Consider the following 16,561-nt stretch of genomic DNA (forward strand, 5'->3'; position numbering starts at 1 on the left):
TAGAAACCAGTAGTGCATTGCTGTTCCTTCAACAAATGATACAAAGAGAATTAAGCAAATTTGGTAATAAAAATAAATTGTAAAGTTGCAATTTTTTGGGATTCATGTACCTTTAAGGAGTCAACTTCAGCTTACGCAATAGTTCTATGATGGAATAATGATGTCATTGGTCATTAATGAGTTAAAGACCAAACAAAGAAGATATTTAAAAAAAAAAACACTTTGAAAACTTTTTCTTTGTGCAGCAATTACAGTTCCCGTTTCTATTATTGAATATTATTATATTGTAAATATTAGATGATTTGAACATAGATTGAAAAAAATATGCTTTAAATAAAATGCTATGACAGATCAGCGCCATCTAGTGGCTGAGATCAAAGATACAAAACAGTGAATATTACATCAATTAAAGGCTTCTTGCTTTGCTCTAAAAATGTCAAAAAGCAATCTATCGGCTAGATTTAGAGTTCTGCGGCCAAAGGGGTGCGTTAGCTACGAGTGCTTTTTTTCTCCCGCAGCTTTTAAATACCGCTGGTATTTAGAGTTCACAGAAGGGCTGCGTTAGGCTCCAAAAAGGGAGCGTATAGCATATTTACCGCCACTGCAACTCTCAATACCAGCGGTGCTTACGGACGCAGCCAGCTTCAAAAATGTGCTCGTGCACGATTCCCCCATAGGAAACAATGGGGCTCTTTGAGCTGAAAAAAAACCTAACACCTGCAAAAAAGCAGCGTTCAGCTCCTAACGCAGCCCCATTGTTTACTATGGGGAAACACTTCCTATGTCTGCACCTAACACTCTAACATGTACCCCGAGTCTAAACACCCCTAACCTTACACTTATTATTATTATTTATTAATTTAATTTATTAATTAAAATTACCTGTTAGAGCTGCACAACCATGAAGATACTGGTGACAAAATATGGGAGGGGGCAGACGGACATTTTAAACAGCCAGACAAAACAAAAGTATGTACTAAAACTTAGAAACGCTTTAGGCATATAAATTGGGCTATAGTTCAAATGAATAATCATTAGAAAGTTTATAGGAATTAACTATTTTACCTATTTACCTTTAAGGCGCAATTGTCCTATTTCTGCTGAGGGGAACTAAATAAGCCCAGAGCAAGCCACACAGAAATGTAAGCACCATGTGTTCCACACAGTGCGGGGTGATCATACAGCAGAATCATTGACAGGCTTGCATTTAATGTTATGTAGGTAGTGTTAATGCCCATTACTAGAGGATCAAATTATCCCTCTAACCAGACTGTGCTCCAGATCCTCCCACCAGCAGCAGCAGTGTTTACTAAAGTGTTTCTGTTCTCTGCCCAGGGGAACTTAGTTCCACCTGCAAAAATAGTGCAGGAACTCCATTTCCATGCGTTCCCACTGGACTTGACCCCTAGATACATTTTAATCAAATCTAGTTTTTATAAAGTTAAACAATGATGTAATCTTTATAGTCATTTTAAAATCACAGAACCATGTTTGGTGTTTAGTTTGATAAATATAAACTTCTGAGCTTGAGTGATTACAAAGGAAGGAATTTGCAGGACACTCCTAAATTTGTGTGTCATAAACTCTAAAGTATGATTTAAGAGCTCTACTCTCATTAAAGTGTTTCGTAGGGGCACATATATGAACTAAGATATCATTGCTTGTTTCCCTTGATAAATGTTTTCACAATATTAAGTAAATAAAATGTATTTATGTACAGTATAAATATTTCAACTTGCATTATTATTAGTTACTACCACTGAGTAATGTGAGGCAAATGTAAACATATAGGGAATCTGGGATTCTTGTATGTCCAAGCCAAGATGTTTAATGAAAGATCAATTTTATGGAATGTGTCTTGTATGTAAAAAATGAAATAAATATTCTACACAATATCATTTACCATTATATCATATATTTACATGTGTAACAGGAATTAAGTCTTTCAATATGAACATTTTAAACTCAATTAGTTTTAATGGAAAAAAAAAGAATAGGGAATCATAGCTTCCAATATAGACACTCTAGCAGAAAACTGAGGTTTTAAAACAGATATTGAATGATTTGACTGAAAATAATTAAGACGTTAGATAGGCTGTTTGGTTTCTGTAATGAAATCATTTTCTATGTTTTGAATTTAAAGAAAAGTAAATGTTGCCAATGGATTAAAAAAAATGCTGTCAGATATAAATGCTGAGCCAATATGTGTCTTGTGGTTACTGGAAAGATATTGATCTTTTCTTGGGTAAATTACAAACTACTGGAAATAAAACTACAAGTGAAAACTTGCAGTGATGTAAAAAACAGCACTTTACTTGACTTCAGGGTAAAAAGTTTCTATTAACCGTAATACGTGTGTATCAGATCAAGTGAAATATGTGATTGCGTAATAAATGTATTGTACTTGTGTTGTAGACACACTAAGGAAAATAATCTAGAGGAACATTGTGCTTACTAATGATAGCAATATCTCCGCCTGAGAATAAAGTCAGACTGAACCCGTTCTTAGGGCTAGATTACAAGTGGAGCGCTAATTTATCACGTACTTGTAAACAGGAAAATTCACCCTTTTACGGGTGCATGATAACGGTAGCAATGAGCGCTCCGAAAATTAACCAGAGATCAGATCTCTGGTTAATTTTAAAAATCTTCCACAATTGCTCCTAAAATAAAATGTATGGTGCCTTTAATAAAAAGGAAAATATGAGCATCTTTAATGCGCTAGGTTCTCTGCCGTGTCTCACACCATGAGAATGAGGCTCCCATTGGAGCCTATGGAAGCGCACTCTCGTGAGCGCAAAGCTTCCCTGCAATGCAAACGCAAGGTTGCATTTGCATTGTGCTCAACTTGTATTACCAGCGCACATTTGCGCTTGTGTAAGTGATATTTTTTGCTCCACTTGTAACCTAATTCTTAGTGTTCTCAATGATCCATGTTACCTGCTGGAGTGTATAAATTGTTTTAAAATAGCTACGTTACTTTTATTTTGTCCTTTGAAATAGTTTATTTTTCCTGATAAAAATATTCTGAAAATGCCATTACTTCAGTACTGACTATAGAAACTTTATTCAAACAAGAGGAAGCAGCAGAAATCAATCTCCCAGTCCAAGAATACAGCTTAGAATACAATGACTTCTTATTAGCTGCCTGCTTGAGTGCATTGGCCCTTTATTCATTTATAAGAAATGGTCTAAGAGGAAATGTTTGGAAAAATATTTATGCTATAAAAAAAGAGGTGGATAAAATAATACTTTCTGATTGAATGAAGAGAACACAAAATAAAGTAACACTTTCTGGTCTAATAAATAATATTTATTATGTATTGATTAAAATAATTTGTTTTAGGGGGTTCTGGGCAGCTGTCATGGCAGGCAGCAATTTTGAGTGCTGTTAAAAGTGGCTGCTAAATCTGCCACTTATTGGCCACATCTTGAGGAAATATCATATGATTTCTACGTAGATCTATTCAGCTTATTCTCCGGCACGGACAGATACTTTTCTTTTGTGGACTTTGGACCGTTGGGGCCTGTGGCACTACCCTGGTAGATTGGCCAACAACACCCACCCTTGTCTAAGATTATACTGAGTAAGACTCTCAGAAAAATCTATGTTCAATCTGTTCCATATATACATTAATTTTGAGGCACAGTTTTAAAACCTCAGTGTGGCTTGAAATAACGGTGCACAGAAAATAGCATTCTCCAGACCTTTTTAGAGGATCACTTTAGAAAATTCAGCTTGTTAGAAGACAAGTGTTTCACTATGAGCATAAACACTAAGCAAAGCAGAGATTGTGAGCTGTCTCCTGCTTCAACCCAGTGTGCACATATAACTGAATGGGAGAAGTCATATACCACAGTTTAAAGGGACAGTCTAGTCAAAATTAAACTTTTATGATTCAGATAGGGCATGCAATTTTAAACAACTTTCCAATTTACTTTTATCAACAAATTTGCTTTGTTCTTTTGGTATTCTTAGTTGAAAGCTAAACCTAGGTAGACTCATATGCTAATTTCTAACCCCTTGAAGGCTGCCTCTTATCTGAATGCATTTTTACTGTTTTTCACAGCTAGAGGGCATAGTTCATGTGTGCCATATAGATAACAGTGTGCTCACGACCATGGAATTACCTAGGAGTCAGCACTGATTGGCTAAAATGCAAGTCTGTCAAAAGAACTGAAATAAGGCGGCAGTCTGCAGAAGCTTAGATACAAGGTAATTACAGAGGTTAAAAGTGTATTAATATATAAGTGGTGGTTATGCACAACTGGGAAATGGGTAATAAAGGAATTATCTATCTTTTTAAACAATAACAATTCTGGAGTAGACTGTCCCTCTAAGTCACCTTGTGAAGACGGGTGGGAAATTCTATACTAGGAGCTATTTTACAAGGCGACTTCTCTGTTTTGGATGATTGGATCATAATAGTTACACTGATTGTCAGATTCTGTCTGTCACTCACGATAAGTATTGAAACATGTGAGCAGCAAGTTCATAAGGAGATATTTTGCCGGTCCTTTTTAAATCCAAATTTTGATATGCCCAAGAGAAGGCACTGAATGACTGGGTTTTGCAGTGGTCACTGCTAAATGCTATCTTCTAATGTATGCCTGATTGCAGTTTACGTTGATAGTGATCCATAGTTAGATTACTGTTGTTGTACAGATCCTACTGTTGTCGCTTAGAGAGGGATGATTGCCTGGTATTTCGGAACTGGACTACACTAAGTTCGTGTTAAGTCAGGATCAGACTGATATACTACAGGAAAGTTCTTCTCTGTGAAAGGCACATGTTGAGCAATAAGAGGCTGCTTCTTGGGTGGTAACTAGCCATAGAACAAGCTATTATGTTAATGTTTGTTCCCAGGTTGAGCGCTTCTCTGTTTTTATTTACTGTACACATATATATATATATATATAAATATATATATATATATATATATATATATATATATACATACATATACACAGTATCTCACAAAAGTGAGTACACCCCTCACATTTTTGTAAATATTGTATTATCTTTTCATGTGACAGCACTTGAGAAATGACACTTTGCTACAATGTAAAGTAGTGAGTGTACAGCCTGTATAACAGTGTAAAATTGCTGTCCCCTCAAAATAACTCAACACACAGCCATTAATGTCTAAACCGTTGGCAACAAAATTGAGTACACGCCTAAGTGGAAATATCCAAATTGGGCACAAAATGTCAATATTTTGTGTGTCCACCATTATTTTCCAGCACTGCCTTAACCCTCTTGGGCATGGAGTTCACCAGAGCTTCAAAGGTTGCCACTGGAGTCCTCTTCCACTCCTCCATGACAACATTACGGAGCTGGTGATGACCTTGCGCTCCCCCACCTTCCGTTTGAGGATGCCCAACAGATGCTCAATAGGGTTTAGGTCTGGAGACATGCTTGGCCAATCCATCACCTTTACCCTCAGCTTATTTAGCAAGGCAGTGGTCATCTTGGAGGTGTGTTTGGGGTCGTTATTATGTTGGAATACTGCCCTGCGGCCCAGTCCCCGAAGGGAGGGGATCATGCTCTGCTTCAGTATGTCATAGTACATCTTGGAATTCATGGTTCCCTAAATGAACTGTAGATCCCCAGTGCCGGCAGCACTCATGCAGGCCCAGACCATGACACTCCCACCACCATGCTTGACTGTAGGCAAGACACACTTGTCTTTGTATTCCTCACCTGGATGCCGCCACATACGCTTGACACCATCTGAACCAAATAAGTTTATCTTAGTCTCATCGGACCACAGGACGTGGTTCCAGTAATCCATGTCCTTAGTCTGCTTGTCTTCAGCAAACTGTTTGCAGGCTTTCTTGTGCATAATCTTTAGAAGAGGCTTCCTTCTGGGACGACAGCCATGCAGACCAATTTGATGCAGTGTGTGGCATATCGTCTGGGCACTGACAGGCTGACCCCCCCACCCCTTCAACCTCTGCAGCAATGCTGGCAGCACTCACACGTCTATTTCCCAAAGACAACCTCTGGATATGACGCTGAGCATGTGCACTCAACTTCTTTGGTTGACCATGGTGAGGCCTGTTCAGAGTGGAACCTGTCCTGTGAAACCGCTGTATGGTCTTGCCCGCCGTGCTGCAGCTCAGTTTCAGGGTCTTGGCAATCTTCTTATAGCCTAGGCCATCTTTATGTAGAGCAACAATTCTTTTTTTTCAGATCCTCAGAGGGTTCTTTGCCATGAGGTGCCATGTTAAACTTCCAGTGACCAGTGTGAGAGGAATAACACCAAATTTAACACACTTGCTCCCTATTCACACCTGAGACCTTGTAACACTAACGAGTCACATGACACCGGGGAGAAAAAATGGTTAATTGGGCCCAATTTGGACATTTCCACTTAGGGGTGTACTCACTTTTGTTGCCAAAGATTTAGACATTAATGGCTGTGTGTTAAGTTATTTTGAGGGGACAGCACATTTATACTGTTATACAGGCTGTGCACTCACTACTTTACATTGTAGCAAAGTGTTATTTCTTTAGTGTTGACACATGAAAAGATATAATAAAATATTTACAAAAATGTGAGGGGTGTACTCACTTTTGTGAGATACTGTATATATATATATATATATATATAGGCACATAGAGCAATGCAAAAGCGCACAACGGGACCGCATTAATGTAACTGTAAAAAAGAAATTGTTACCTGTGAAGCAGCTGTAGAACGGCACACTCGTGAAGAGAGAGGTATGATTGTTTTCTTCTTGGAGACCTGCAGCTGAATGCACTCAAAACCCGGTCTGTGAGCCGGGTCACATGATAATAGATTATCCAATAGTTAGCAGAGTGTTTGAAAAGCGCAAGGAACTCCTTATTAGAGTAAAAATTCTGTTTATTTAGATATACAGGGTAAAAACATAACAGCCACAAAAGGCTGACTAACAAAGCACTAAGAATAAAATCAGACACATTATAGCAAAGATCAGGACCTCATGCAGACATGTTTCGTTCCTTGCGCTTTTCAAACACTCTGCTAACTATTGGATAATCTATATATACAGGGAGTGCAGAATTATTAGGCAAGTTGTATTTTTGAGGATTAATTTTATTATTGAACAACAACCATGTTCTCAATGAACCCAAAAAACTCATTAATATCAAAGCTGAATATTTTTGGAAGTAGTTTTTAGTTTGTTTTTAGTTTTAGCTATTTTAGGGGGATATCTGTGTGTGCAGGTGACTATTACTGTGCATAATTATTAGGCAACTTAACAAAAAACAAATATATACCCATTTCAATTATTTATTTTTACCAGTGAAACCAATATAACATCTCAACATTCACAAATATACATTTCTGACATTCAAAAACAAAACAAAAACAAATCAGTGACCAATATAGCCACCTTTCTTTGCAAGGACACTCAAAAGCCTGCCATCCATGGATTCTGTCAGTGTTTTGATCTGTTCACCATCAACATTGCGTGCAGCAGCAACCACAGCCTCCCAGACACTGTTCAGAGAGGTGTACTGTTTTCCCTCCTTGTAAATCTCACATTTGATGATGGACCACAGGTTCTCAATGGGGTTCAGATCAGGTGAACAAGGAGGCCATGTCATTAGATTATCTTCTTTTATACCCTTTCTTGCCAGCCACGCTGTGGAGTACTTGGACGCGTGTGATGGAGCATTGTCCTGCATGAAAATCATGTTTTTCTTGAAGGATGCAGACTTCTTCCTGTACCACTGCTTGAAGAAGGTGTCTTCCAGAAACTGGCAGTAGGACTGGGAGTTGAGCTTGACTCCATCCTCAACCCGAAAAGGCCCCACAAGCTCATCTTTGATGATACCAGCCCAAACCAGTACTCCACCTCCACCTTGCTGGCGTCTGAGTCGGACTGGAGCTCTCTGCCCTTTACCAATCCAGCCACGGGCCCATCCATCTGGCCCATCAAGACTCACTCTCATTTCATCAGTCCATAAAACCTTAGAAAAATCAGTCTTGAGATATTTCTTGGCCCAGTCTTGACGTTTCAGCTTGTGTGTCTTGTTCAGTGGTGGTCGTCTTTCAGCCTTTCTTACCTTGGCCATGTCTCTGAGTATTGCACACCTTGTGCTTTTGGGCACTCCAGTGATGTTGCAGCTCTGAAATATGGCCAAACTGGTGGCAAGTGGCATCTTGGCAGCTGCACGCTTGACTTTTCTCAGTTCATGGGCAGTTATCTTGCGCCTTGGTTTTTCCACACGCTTCTTGCGACCCTGTTGACTATTTTGAATGAAACGCTTGATTGTTCGATGATCACGCTTCAGAAGCTTTGCCATTTTAAGAGTGCTGCATCCCTCTGCAAGATATCTCACTATTTTTGACTTTTCTGAGCCTGTCAAGTCCTTCTTTTGACCCATTTTGCCAAAGGAAAGGAAGTTGCCTAATAATTATGCACACCTGATATAGGGTGTTGATGTCATTAGACCACACCCCTTCTCATTACAGAGATGCACATCACCTAATATGCTTAATTGGTAGTAGGCTTTCGAGCCTATACAGCTTGGAGTAAGACAACATGCATAAAGAGGATGATGTGGTCAAAATACTCATTTGCCTAATAATTCTGCACTCCCTGTATACTGTATATATATATTCCGCTGTTTTGTAGTTGAACTTATGTTTTACTCTCTTCTTACTGTGACATGTTAGGTTCTCAGAACATAAAATGACGCCTTATAAGCTTAAGGATTGAGTTTTCATTATCAGTGTTAATGTTAATATTAGAGGACAAGCTTTTTAAGTCACCTCAGATCCTGAAATTTGTAAATCCCTCTTGTGCCAGATTACCTAATATACACACCTTGTAGTTTTCCATATTTCCTATACTCCATGTGCATTTAGCTGCCATACCTGGCTGTATGAAGAATACATAATATTCTGCCAGACTGTGTTTAGCAGTCTATCGGCTAGATTACGAGTTGTGCGGTAAGCTTAAAAATCATCGTTAACAGGTCCTAACGCTGCTTTTTAATGCCCGCTGGTATTACGAGTCTTGCAGGTTTAGGGGCACCTCACACTTCTTTGGCCTTAACGCAAATCAACTAATGTAAATTTTGTAAAGTCTTTTTTCAATGGGACTTGCATAGCGCCGGTATTACGAGTTTGTCCTGGGAGGCCAAAAAGTGAGCGGTACACCCTCTATCTCCATGATTCCTAACGCATTCTAAAGTCAGTAGTTATGAGTTTTACACTACAAAGCTGTAGCATAAAACTCATAACTAAAGTGCTAAAAAGTACACTAACACCCATAAACTACCTATTAACCCCTAAACCGAGGCCCTCCCGCATCGCAAACACTATAATACATTTTTTTACCCCTAATCTGCCGCTCCGGACATCGCCTCCACTATAATAAACATATTAACCCCTAAACCGCCGCACTCCCGCCTTGCAAACACTAGTTAAATATTATTAACCCCTAATCTGCTGCCCCCAACATCGCCGCCACCTACATTATACTTATTAACCCCTAATCTTCCGCTCCGGACATCGCCGCCACCTACATTATTTTTATTAACCCCTAATCTGCTGCCCCAACATCGCTGCCACCTACCTACATTTATTAACCCCTAATCTGCCGTCCCCAACGTCGCCGCCACTATTCTAAATTTATTAACCTTTTAAACCGAAGTCTAACCCTAACACCCCCTAACTTAAATGTAATTTAAATAAATCTAAATACAAATTACTATCATTCCCTAAATTATTCCTATTTTTTTTTTTTTTTAAATTAATTTTTATTGAGGTTCTTTTTCATGAATACAACTGGTAAATGTTAACACGTATTAACAAGGAAAACAAATAATTACAGTGTAAATTGCCTAAAGAAATCGCACAGAAATACAGTACAAAATAAAAATGACAAAGTACACATTAAATGCATTATCTACATAATGTAAGATAGGCAGATACTGATGCGAGGGGGCCACTCATGGACCCCAAATGAAGAACCTCTTTCTAACATTTTTTCCAAACTATAATTAGTAATAACACGGCAGTAACCAAGGTGTAATGGACCCTACAGGGTGTAAAATACTGTACAGAAGGGATTCTTTTCCAGCATATAAATGAGATATGAAAGTATGCAAATGTTTATGTAGGCTCGAAGACTGTAATAAGACTGGTAATAATGGAAAAGAAAAATGTTATGGAAGTAAGAATAGTAGCTAGGGTGCGGAACAAGTGAGAAAAACCGCATAGGTAATACTTCTAAAATAGGAGGTTTGATATAGTATGGTGACTGAGGCCTAGATTTAGAGTTCGGCGGTAAAAGGGCTGTTAACGCTCCGCGGGTTTTTTTCTGGCCGCACCATAAATTTAACTCTGGTATCGAGAGTTCAAACAAATGCTGCGTTAGGCTCCAAAAAAGGAGCGTAGAGCATTTTTACCGCAAATGCAACTCTCGATACCAGAGTTGCTTACGGACGCGGCCGGCATCAAAAACGTGCTCGTGCACGATTCTCCCATAGGAAACAATGGGGCTGTTTGAGCTGAAAAAAAACCTAACACCTGCAAAAAAGCAGCGTTCAGCTCCTAACGCAGCCCCATTGTTTGCTATGGGGAAACACTTCCTACGTCTGCACCTAACACTTTAACATGTACCCCGAGTCTAAACACCCCTAACCTTACACTTATTAACCCCTAATCTGCCGCCCCCGCTATCGCTGACCCCTGCATTACACTTTTAACCCCTAATCTGCCGCTCCGTAAACCGCCGCCACCTACGTTATCCCTATGTACCCCTAATCTGCTGCCCTAACATCGCCGACCCCTATGTTATATTTATTAACCCCTAATCTGCCCCCCACAACGTCGCCGACACCTGCCTACACTTATTAACCCCTAATCTGCCGAGCGGACCTGAGCGCTACTATAATAAAGTTATTAACCCCTAATCCGCCTCACTAACCCTATCATAAATAGTATTAACCCCTAATCTGCCCTCCCTAACATCGCCGACACCTACCTTCAATTATTAACCCCTAATCTGCCGACCGGAGCTCACCGCTATTCTAATAAATGTATTAACCCCTAAAGCTAAGTCTAACCCTAACACTAACACCCCCCTAAGTTAAATATAATTTTTATCTAACGAAATAAATTAACTCTTATTAAATAAATGATTCCTATTTAAAGCTAAATACTTACCTGTAAAATAAATCCTAATATAGCTACAATATAAATTATAATTATATTATAGCTATTTTAGGATTAATATTTATTTTACAGGCAACTTTGTAATTATTTTAACCAGGTACAATAGCTATTAAATAGTTAAGAACTATTTAATAGTTACCTAGTTAAAATAATAACAAATTTACCTGTAAAATAAATCCTAACCTAAGATATAATTAAACCTAACACTACCCTATCAATAAAATAATTAAATAAACTACCTACAATTACCTACAATTAACCTAACACTACACTATCAATAAATTAATTAAACACAATTCCTACAAATAAATAAAATTAAATAAACTATCTAAAGTACAAAAAATAAAAAAGAACTAAGTTACAGAAAATAATAAAATATTTACAAACATAAGAAAAATATTACAACAATTTTAAACTAATTACACCTACTCTAAGCCCCCTAATAAAATAACAAAGCCCCCCAAAATAAAAAATTCCCTACCCTATTCTAAAATACAAATATTACAAGCTCTTTTACCTTACCAGCCCTGAACAGGGCCCTTTGCGGGGCATGCCCCAAGAATTTCAGCTCTTTTGCCTGTAAAAAAAAACATACAATACCCCCCCCCCCAACATTACAACCCACCACCCACATACCCCTAATCTAACCCAAACCCCCCTTAAATAAACCTAACACTACCCCCCTGATGATCTTCCTACCTTGTCTTCACCATGCCAGGTTCACCGATCCGTCCTGGCTCCAAGATCTTCATCCAACCCAAGCGGGGGCTAGACATCCACTGAAGAAGTCCAGAAGAGGGTCCAAAGTCTTCCTCCTATCCGGCAAGAAGAGGACATCCGGACCGGCAAACATCTTCTCCAAGCGGCATCTTCTATCTTCTTCCATCCGATGACGACCGGCTCCATCTTGAAGACCTCCAGCGCGGATCCATCCTCTTCTTCCGACGACTAGACGACGAATGACGGTTCCTTTAAGGGACGTCATCCAAGATGGCGTCCCTCGAATTCCGATTGGCTGATAGGATTCTATCAGCCAATCGGAATTAAGGTAGGAATTTTCTGATTGGCTGATGGAATCAGCCAATCAGAATATAGTTCAATCCGATTGGCTGATCCAATCAGCCAATCAGATTGAGCTCGCATTCTATTGGCTGTTCCGATCAGCCAATAGAATGCGAGCTCAATCTGATTGGCTGATTGGATCAGCCAATCGGATTGAACTATATTCTGATTGGCTGATTCCATCAGCCAATCAGAAAATTCCTACCTTAATTCCGATTGGCTGATAGAATCCTATCAGCCAATCGGAATTCGAGGGACGCCATCTTGGATGACGTCCCTTAAAGGAACCGTCATTCGTCGTCTAGTCGTCGGAAGAAGAGGATGGATCCGCGCTGGAGGTCTTCAAGATGGAGCCGGTCGTCATCGGATGGAAGAAGATAGAAGATGCCGCTTGGAGAAGATGTTTGCCGGTCCGGATGTCCTCTTCTTGCCGGATAGGAGGAAGACTTTGGACCCTCTTCTGGACTTCTTCAGTGGATGTCTAGCCCCCGCTTGGGTTGGATGAAGATCTTGGAGCCAGGACGGATCGGTGAACCTGGCATGGTGAAGACAAGGTAGGAAGATCATCAGGGGGGTAGTGTTAGGTTTATTTAAGGGGGGTTTGGGTTAGATTAGGGGTATGTGGGTGGTGGGTTGTAATGTTGGGGGGGGGGGTATTGTATGTTTTTTTTTACAGGCAAAAGAGCTGAAATTCTTGGGGCATGCCCCGCAAAGGGCCCTGTTCAGGGCTGGTAAGGTAAAAGAGCTTGTAATATTTGTATTTTAGAATAGGGTAGGGAATTTTTTATTTTGGGGGGCTTTGTTATTTTATTAGGGGGCTTAGAGTAGGTGTAATTAGTTTAAAATTGTTGTAATATTTTTCTTATGTTTGTAAATATTTTATTATTTTCTGTAACTTAGTTCTTTTTTATTTTTTGTACTTTAGATAGTTTATTTAATTTTATTTATTTGTAGGAATTGTGTTTAATTAATTTATTGATAGTGTAGTGTTAGGTTAATTGTAGGTAATTGTAGGTAGTTTATTTAATTATTTTATTGATAGGGTAGTGTTAGGTTTAATTATATCTTAGGTTAGGATTTATTTTACAGGTAAATTTGTTATTATTTTAACTAGGTAACTATTAAATAGTTCTTAACTATTTAATAGCTATTGTACCTGGTTAAAATAATTACAAAGTTGCCTGTAAAATAAATATTAATCCTAAAATAGCTATAATATAATTATAATTTATATTGTAGCTATATTAGGATGTATTTTACAGGTAAGTATTTAGCTTTAAATAGGAATTATTTATTTAATAAGAGTTAATTTATTTCGTTAGATAAAAATTATATTTAACTTAGGGGGGTGTTAGTGTTAGGGTTAGACTTAGCTTTAGGGGTTAATACATTTATTAGAATAGCGGTGAGCTCCGGTCGGCAGATTAGGGGTTAATAATTGAAGTTAGGTGTCGGCGATGTTAGGGAGGGCAGATTAGGGGTTAATACTATTTATGATAGGGTTAGTGAGGCGGATTAGGGGTTAATAACTTTATTATAGTAGCGCTCAGGTCCGCTCGGCAGATTAGGGGTTAATAAGTGTAGGTAGGTGTCGGCGACGTTGTGGGGGGCAGATTAGGGGTTAATAAATATAACATAGGGGTCGGCGATGTTAGGGGTAGCAGATTAGGGGTACATAGGGATAACGTAGGTGGCGGCGATTTGCGGTCGGAAGATTAGGGGTTAATTATTTTAAGTAGCTTGCGGCGACGTTGTGGGGGGCAAGTTAGGGGTTAATAGATATAATACAGGGGTCGGCGGTGTTAGGGGCAGCAGATTAGGGGTACATAAGTATAACGTAGGTGGCGGTCGGCAGATTAGGGGTTAAAAATTTTAATCGAGTGGCGGCGATGTGGGGGGACCTCGGTTTAGGGGTACATAGGTAGTTTATGGGTGTTAGTGTACTTTAGGGTACAGTAGTTAAGAGCTTTATAAACCGGCGTTAGCCAGAAAGCTCTTAACTCCTGCTATTTTCAGGCGGCTGGAATCTTGTCGTTAGAGCTCTAACGCTCACTGCAGAAACGACTCTAAATACCGGCGTTAGGAAGATCCCATTGAAAAGATAGGCTACACAAATGGCGTAGGGGGATCTGCGGTATGGAAAAGTCGCGGCTGTAAAGTGAGCGTTAGACCCTTTAATCACTGACTCCAAATACCAGCGGGCGCCCAAAACCAGCGTTAGGAGCCTCTAACGCTGGTTTTGACGGCTACCGCCGAACTCTAAATCTAGGCCTGAGTGTGGTATGATATCTAGGTTGCGGTATAGGTAAGAGAAACCGAGTAGTTATCCCTCCTCGAAAAAAGGGGGGGTATATTTGCATGGGGGGGAGGAGGTGGGAAGTTAAGTATTAAATGAGACATATCAGATAGTCGCACAATGTTAAGATGGGTGAGATAAGCCACTGAGTCCTGACTTAGAGTAACCAGGTTGCAATAAAGCTAAGCATTACATCAATGTGGGGGACTAATTGGGTATGAGTGAAGGCTATACTCAGTTCGTTTAAACCTAGGAGCCTAATATGGCATAGATAACAAGGAGAGTGCATAACTAGAGCTGAATATAGGGATGAGAAATTGGGCAGCTAGTTATAGTCGCAGGTCCAGCCTGCGTTAGAAAACAGGTCGTCCTGGGATACTGGAGACCCGCCTGTAAGAAAGATATTAGTAGGTGAGACGGTCGCAGCACTCCTGTATATGCCTTCAAACAAGATTAACATTGAGATCACAAATATTTGTCAATTATATGCAACAATTATAGATAGAATACTGAAAACGTGTGCAAAACTTTAGGAAGGAATTGTGGTTGGAGTGCAGCATAGGAGAGACATGCCACGTAGTCAACCCTCCTATAAAAGGCGGTCAATTATGATAGAGGTGGGGGGGAGAGGTGATGGTGTAAATAAGATATATAAAATAAGTAGCTTAGAAGCTGATTATGAATGAGAGAGAGGGTAGTGGAATGGCTGTATTAAGTATCTTTGGAGTAAGGCTACTCAGCTCATCAACCCATTATTGGGTCCGCGAGGAGAACAAACTTGGAGGGATATACAGGGAGTGCAGAATTATTAGGCAAATGAGTATTTTGACCACATCATCCTCTTTATGCATGTTGTCTTACTCCAAGCTGTATAGGCTCAAAAGACTACTACCAATTAAGAATATTAGGTGATGTGCATCTCTGTAATGAGAAGGGGTGTGGTCTAATGACATCAACACCCTATATCAGGTGTGCATAATTATTAGGCAACTTCCTTTCCTTTGGCAAAATGGGTCAAAAGAAGGACTTGACAAGCTCAGAAAAGTAAAAAATAGTGAGATATCTTGCAGAGGGATGCAGCACTCTTAAAATTGCAAAGCTTCTGAAGCGTGATCATTGAACAATCAAGCGTTTCATTCAAAATAGTAAACAGGGTCGCAAGAAGCGTGTGGAAAAACCAAGGCGCAAAATAACTGCCCATGAACTGAGAAAAGTCAAGCGTGCAGCTGCCAAGATGTCACTTGCCACCAGTTTGGCCATATTTCAGAGCTGCAACATCACTGGAGTGCCCAAAAGCACAAGGTGTGCAATACTCAGAGACATGACCAAGGTAAGAAAGGCTGAAAGACGACCACCACTGAACAAGACACACAAGCTGAAACGTCAAGACTGGGCCAAGAAATATCTCAAGACTGATTTTTCTAAGGTTTTATGGACTGATGAAATGAGAGTGAGTCTTGATGGGCCAGATGGATGGGCCCGTGGCTGGATTGGTAAAGGGAAGAGAGCTCCAGTCCGACTCAGACGCCAGCAAGGTGGAGGTGGAGTACTGGTTTGGGCTGGTATCATCAAAGATGAGCTTGTGGGGCCTTTTCGGGTTGAGGATGGAGTCAAGCTCAACTCCCAGTCCTACTGCCAGTTTCTGGAAGACACCTTCTTCAAGCAGTGGTACAGGAAGAAGTCTGCATCCTTCAAGAAAAACATGATTTTCATGCAGGACAATGCTCCATCACACGCGTCCAAGTACTCCACAGCGTGGCTGGCAAGAAAGGGTATAAAAGAAGAAAATCTAATGACATGGCCTCCTTGTTCACCTGATCTGAACCCCATTGAGAACCTGTGGTCCATCATCAAATGTGAGATTTACAAGGAGGGAAAACAGTACACCTCTCTGAACAGTGTCTGGGAGGCTGTGGTTGCTGCTGCATGCAATGTTGATGGTGAACAGATCAAAACACTGACAGAATCCATGGATGGCAGGCTTTTGAGTGTCCTTGCAAAGAAAGGTGGCTATATTGGT

This window comes from Bombina bombina, chromosome 2 (assembly GCF_027579735.1).
Source record: "Bombina bombina isolate aBomBom1 chromosome 2, aBomBom1.pri, whole genome shotgun sequence".
In the NCBI taxonomy this organism is placed as follows: domain Eukaryota; kingdom Metazoa; phylum Chordata; class Amphibia; order Anura; family Bombinatoridae; genus Bombina; species Bombina bombina.